The 7,185-nt window shown below is 37.7% G+C and overlaps 1 pseudogene; it reads right to left on the minus strand.

Annotated features, from left to right (window-relative positions):
• Positions 1-1,849: 1,849 nt before the first annotated feature.
• On the minus strand, positions 1,850-2,457 carry LOC131509040 (large ribosomal subunit protein uL22-like; annotated as a pseudogene).
• Positions 2,458-7,185: the final 4,728 nt, after the last annotated feature.

Raw genomic sequence — 7,185 nt, forward strand, 5'->3', positions numbered from 1 at the left:
GGCTATTGTTCCACTTTTTTCTAGATTTGGTAAATGCATTGTCTCCAGAGGAAAAAATGTTTTTCATTCAGTATTTCAATTTATTGCAAATGAAATTTTAGGAAGGGTCTACAAAATTGTACTAAAAAGCTTATCATTACCTTCTTTCTATAAAATTTTCACTAGTGTGGGGGAAAAGGTCCCAAATTAAAATATTTCTTGCATATGCTGAAGAATTATGCTGATCTTTAAGATATTATGAAATTCAGGATGTTTTTATTTTAGCTTCATCATATTTTGTTGTTTTTTTCTGACCTTGTCCACTTCTGTAAGTAGTCTCTTCAATAATTATTTTCAGTTTACCCATTGAGAATGGGATCTGTTTCCTGCCAGGAACCTAACTAATACACTCTATCTCTTAAAAGACGAACTAGGTCAAAATGGAATTCTGATTTGCAGGGAGGAAATTTATACTAAATTATATAGCACAGTTATATTAATCAGAAGTCTTTCAGTTCCAAATGTCATAAAACAACTCAAAATGACTTTTAAAACCACAATAAGACAAAAACAAAATAAAAAATGAAATCTATTGGCTCTCTTTGCTATCAAATGGTGTCACTGTGTTTCTTACCCTTTCACCTCTTTTTTCAGTTATTTGGCTTCATTCTCTAGTGAGAACTCTCTCCATTGCTGGAAATAATTCTTCAGCCACTCAGGCTTACATGGTCCATACAGCACACCATCTGAAAAGGAAACCGACACTGTATCTCCCATCTTTTATATCAATCTGCTCAAAAGATACCTTATTCAACATACTTGAGCCACATGCATACTCCTGCACCAAAACCTTGGTCCAGGAATATGGGGTGCTCTAATTGACTGGTGTAGGTCAAGTGTTTTAGTACTTGTTCAGGAAGGGCAGTCCCAATAGAAAAGAGGTGGAGAAGACAAAAAAAAGTAGCAGATACCTAAAATAATTTTGCAAGTATAAATATATTGTTATCAATATTCATTCATTCCTCTGTTCATGGGCCATATGAAACAACAGCTGTGTATAAGCAATAAAAAAAAGAAAAGGGTCCTCTGGGATTATATGGGGTAAATACTTGTTATAGTTGAAGACACAGATAACAGAGTGTGAGCTTAATATTGGAATTTTCAAGAACTTATGCTTCAAGGCTAAGACGGGAATTATGAAATAGTTTTGTAGGGTGGCTCTGATTTCTCTCTTTTAATTTATTCCCTGTACCTCCTGCTTGAAATGGAGATAATTATACACAAACTTGTGAAACATTGCCATAGTATAAATTAAAATACAAACAAACAAACAAACAGACAGACAAACGTGTTGTAGCAGTGTTGCTGGTCTTGGCACCAGGGAATGAATAACATGAAATCTCTGGTCGATTTCAAATGAAAGTAAAATATTCAAGCCTGCCTCTGGCTATTTATACAAAGACACAGAATAGAGTTGACATAGCAAGAACGATACTTGCTTTTGCCAATCTGTAATGCCTGTACAATTCACTTATTAGAGTTCATTTTCCATCACTGAATAAAGAACAATTTATGTTTAAGTTGCTAAGATTAGAAACTGTAGAAAGGCAATTATATTTCTGATTTGTCAATAATATGCCAGCAAAGTTAAAGCTGTTTCCATAGCTTAGTCTGTTAAGATATCTATATAAAATATCTCCATATTGCGGTGTATTTATAATGTAAAAAAATAATGTAATATATATACGTCATATATGTAGTACAGAGTAGGAGAATACACTACACTCTTTATTTGTACATACCATATATATTTTCACTGGAGAGTTTACAATTCAGTGAAAAATCATAAGGGTTTGCTTGAACATTTTTTTTCCGTTTTTACTTTTATTTGCATTTATTTTATACAGAATTTACTCTCAGGCTGTAAGTTTTTGTTTCTCCAATTTCTTCGGGGATATCTTTTTCTTCTGTGCAACCTCCTCTTCTAATTTAGGAATCATTTGCTCTTTTTCAGTAAGGATCATCTCAGCGTGGCAGGGAGAGCTCATGTATGGGTTTATCTGACTATGAGCCCTATAAATTCTATGCCACATTTTGGGGGCTTTGTTCACTTGGATGTACTCAGTGACCAGAGAATCTACATCTAAACCCTTAAGTATATCATTACTCTCTGCATTTTTAATCATGTGCAGTAAAAATTCAGCACTCTTTTGGCCACCGACCCTGTGTCCAGCTCGACTGTTCAGCCTAGGCACACCTATCAATTCCACCATTGTAGCGACAGAATGGTACACATTGCTTCTGCAAAGTGACATCCTTCGGATACTTAGCGGCTTTTTGGATATGCATATACCCTTGATGGCCTGGGAAGTTTCAAGTGTGTTCTTAAAGTGAACACAAAGATGTGAACCTCTTGATTTGTATGATTTTGTAGGATTTTCTGGGTCAGGTGAATAGCAAACCATTTTCAGAGATCACCTCTGGTCACTTACAGGAAGAGCTGCTTGAACATTTTATTACTGACAATATAGAGAGAGAACCTGTTGAACTTAAGTCATATTTCCAATCTGAATAAAGAAGGATTTATTTTATCTGTTTATAAAGTACTGGAAATTATTTTGGATATTTACCTAAATGTTGTACAAAGTGGATCTTTTTGTGGTCACCCCCTGTTACATATCAGGCCAATTCACAACACACAGTATGAAATAAGGAACTGATTTTACCAGAGGGAATGCTAAATGCAGGTATTCAATAAGAAGAGAAGGTACATTTCTCCCAATCCTCTCATTAGTCACATTGAAAAGCATACAAGATCAAGGAACTTTTGGATATGCAATTACTTCACTGCATTTCACTTTTCATAGTAGAAAGGGGTATCCTATGACCTTTACCTTCTTAGAAGACAACTTTTTCATTTGGGAATGATAAGATTACTGGGGCTCCAAGCAGTCTCAATGTAATTCCAGATGTTTAGAGTTGTTGCCTGGGAAAGACATCTACCCATTACCTGGAGTGCTTTGGGACCCATGGGAAGTTGGGTTCAGGAACAGCACCTCCAACCAGGAGAAGGAAGACACTAGACTTTGGAGAGAAGCAGAGTTTGGGTACATCTGCTTCTTTGAGAAGTGGGTCCCAGGTTGCAGCTGGCCCATTGTTCAGGTAACATTATACTCCTGGGGTCATCCCCAGATAGTACTGCTTGTCAAACTACTTAAAAATGTAAAACATTTATGATATTTTGATAAAGTTTGGAAGTAAAACTTATTCTAACTGATTAGCATGATCTTTTCAGAACTCAATGAAATTTGATATTAAATTTGTATATAAAATATTCAAGAAAGATAGTAGTTGTGATATCATTGTTTTTAATTTTCTCAAATGCTCTATCAAATCTGATTGGATGGGAAGACCAAAAGTCTTCTAAGCCTGAAGTAAAGGCATTGTTGGCGAAGCTGTATGATCCCAAGGAATAGAGTCTTATGGAAAGATATGAACAAGATGGAAAACTTTGAAATTTTACATTTCCCTGACTTATTTGCTAGTGGAGGCAACACTTTATATTATCTACCGACAAAATCCTTCTAATAATTGCATTTTTGATGATTGTTGCACAACTTCACAGGAGCATCCTGATTCTGTTAAGAACCAATTCCTATCACTTCTTGTTGCTTCTATACCAGTGTTTTGGAAACTGGGTGACTTTTGTCCTCTGGTGGACATTTGGCAATGTCTAGAGACATTTTTGCTATCACACTGGGAAGTCAGGTCTACTATAATCTAATGAATAGAGGCCAGAGATGTTTCTAAACATCTTACAATGGCATAGGACAATCCTGGACAAGATCTGGCCAAAAATGTGAGAAATCCTATTCAACCATAGTAGGAGTTCCTATGTTAGTTTTCCATGCTGTGAAATGATTTACCACTAACAGAAGCTTAAAACAATAAAACAATATCTATTATCTCAGTTTCTATAGATTAAAAGTCTGGATGTGGATTAGCTGGGTTCTTCATTTCCTGCTCAGGGTTTCACAAGACTGGAATCAAGGTGGTGGCTTAACTGCCAAGCTCCAAGCTTCCAAGATCCCTCAGGTTGGGTTGTTGGCAGAATACTTTCATAATGGCTATAGAATCCATGGCAAAGATGGAGGGAGGGAAGGAGGGAAAGGGGAGGAGAGAGGGAGAAGGGCAGAAAGAGAGAGAGAGAGAGAGAAAGAGAGAGAGAGAGGGAGGGAGAGAGAACACCTTTTCTTCTTTGAGTCCTAGCTTTAAGGAAGCCCTGTGCCCTCTTATAAAGGACTCACTAAGTTAAGACAGTATAACTTGAAGTCAAGAAATGATTAGGGACCTTAACTGCACCTGTAAAATCCCTTCTCCTTTACCATAAAACATGACAGAGGTATCCTATCATCTTTGCCATATTCAATTGCTTAGAGATTCAAGTTACAGATTCCACCATCATTCAAGGGGAGGACATTATACAAGGGCACTGGAGGTCATCTATGGCTGTGGGTACCACAGTTCCTGTCATAACCAGCTTCAAGAGGAGACAGTCATTTTGAACCCAGCCTGTGGTTATTTCAAAATGAATAGAGGAAATAGGTTTTAACTGACAGATTCCTTGTATTGTTTTCCTGGCTTGTGAAGTGAGAGTCATTATGGCAGACAGGGACAAGTAAAATCTCTGGAACTACCACCAACCCTTGTCAAAATAGTAAGTCAAAATAAAAATATCTGAAAGATGCAGGGATGGTGAATCCATTTACATCACCTGCCTGGCCTGTGTAAAGTCCAATGTGTTTGGGAAGTTCAGAGTAGGTTTTCATAAACTTAATGAGATAGTAATGCCAACTGCAGCTGCCATACTGGATACAATATTTTATTGGGGAAAATACTCAGGGCCCTGGCACCTGGTATGTAGTGACCGACCAGCCAAATGCTATTGATTACGTTACCATAAGTAAAGAAAATCAGAAGCAGTTTCCATTATGTAGCAATGACAATAGGACATCTTTATTGTCTTGGTCTTATAATATTATGTAGAGGACTTTTAGTCTTCTTGACATCCCTCATAACAACTTGCTGATCCATTACATTGCTTTATGTTAGTTGGATCCAGTAACTTAGTAAGTAGCAGGAATCCGACATGTTTTACTGTTAGATGTTTCCAAGAGTGTGGTAAATAAACCCTCAAAAATTTAAGACTTACCCTATTGGTGAAGTGTCTAGAGATCCATGGTATAGAGTATTTAGGGATGTTGCCTATTAAAGTAAGGGAAACCTTGCTTCACTTTGCATCACCCATCAAAAGAAGGAGGCACAGTGTTCCATGAGACCTCTCAGGTTTCAGAAACAGAAAATTCTACATCTGGTTATCCTTCTCTGCCTATATTTTAAGTAACCCCATGGAGGACAATTATGTTTGAAACCCAGAGCACAAATTTCTGCAGCAGGTCCAGATTGTGGTCAAGATACCTTACCACTTGGATGCAAAAATACTGGAAGATCTAAGGCAAAGAGCTATACTGTAGGAACATCTAGAAAGCCTCAAAGAATTCAAACATAGACTCCCAGAGTTACTACTTTACTAATCTCATGGCCAGTTAACACATAAAAAAGCAGTGGCACGGTTTATGGGTAAACCTTCCTGATATTCTGGCCCACGCCGAGGTCGATGGCTTTCGTATTACCACTCGACGTAGCAGTGATCTTATACTAAAACTTCGAAGGGAAAATTTCCCGGTTGGCACAATTTTGGTGGTAAATACAGTTGGTCATTTAACGTGAAAGAAGAATCTGTTTGAGTACTCAACCCTTCAGTAGCAGAGGCAAATGCTGACTCCTTCTCTATCACCATTCTCTGGGGGAAAACAAGTGCTTGACAATGGCAGATTTGTTAGGTTTTACGCCTTCTCTCACAGAAACATGGCGCTTTACTGTTACCAGAACACATACATATATTCCGGGTATGGATTTGCTCTCTGTAGTGGTTCTATCAGTACTACTTTTCTTTCACTTATGAATGCTTTAGACACAGCCATGGCATCTCTTATAATAGTGCCTTTGACCAGAAGACACGCTTTTTGAAAAAAGAAAGTAAGAATACCTGCTGTGACTAATGCTTTCTATCTCAGTTTTTTAAAATTATAATACATTATAATAAATGTATTATTTATTACAATAAAGATGATGTTATATCTTGATGGTAATTTGTGACTCATCTGTGACTGAGACACAAATGTTTTGCTACACAAAGGAGAGGGTGATTACTGAAGGGTAAAAGGCATAGATGGTTGCAATCATCTTCCATTTGTCCCTCAGAACCACTTCCCACCTTTTTCCATTTTGCTGTCTTGGGAGACTGACTTGTGTAGGCTATATGAAAGGGCTTCTGTGTTGTCTGGTTTCAGTTCTAATTCAGTCAATAGTGAGCCCCACAAAGAGAGCAGAGGGAAGGAGAATAATTACTGAGTGATACAAGATTGTATAAAATCCTGATTTCTTCTCTTTTGCTCTCCTTAGGTTGGCTCTATCCTTTTGCTGAAGGTCACAGTTTGGCCCTCTCTCAACTTGGTCCTCTCCATATGATTCTGCCTTCATTAATTTGGGCTTTGGAGTATTAACAGTACACTCTATTTTTCTAATTTCTATTAGTCACTCTGTCTCCTCATCCATTTAGGTTTAAATGTGTAACTGTCCACCGTTATTAGTCCTGGGTCCTGAACTGTCCTTCATGGTACACTTTGTGCCTAAAGTGTTCATAGATCATCCCTTGTAAATTATTATTGTGTTATTGTAATTTGAGCCTGATACCTATTTTCTATGGTGGTCCTGCCTTTTACAATGGCAGAGAGCAGATTACAGTTGAAAGAGGGAAAGAGACAGTATCTTAGAGCTCATCCTGATATTGCTCTTCTAGAAGGAGCTAGAGGGACGCCTGGGTGGCTCAGTCGGTTGAGCATCCAATTTAGGCTCAGGTCATGATCTCACAGCCTCCTGAGTTCTAGCCCCATGTCAGGCTCTGTGCTGACAGCTCAGTGCCTGGAGCCTGCTTCAGATTCTGCGTTTCCCTCTCTCTCTGCCTCTCCCCTGTTCGTGCTCTATCTCTCTCTGTCTCAAAATAAATAAACATTAAATTTAAAAACAATATTTTTTAAAAGAAGAAGCTGCAATCCAGGAAGCTATTGAGATATACCTTTTAAT

This window comes from Neofelis nebulosa, chromosome 4 (genome assembly GCF_028018385.1).
Source record: "Neofelis nebulosa isolate mNeoNeb1 chromosome 4, mNeoNeb1.pri, whole genome shotgun sequence".
Taxonomy (NCBI): domain Eukaryota; kingdom Metazoa; phylum Chordata; class Mammalia; order Carnivora; family Felidae; genus Neofelis; species Neofelis nebulosa.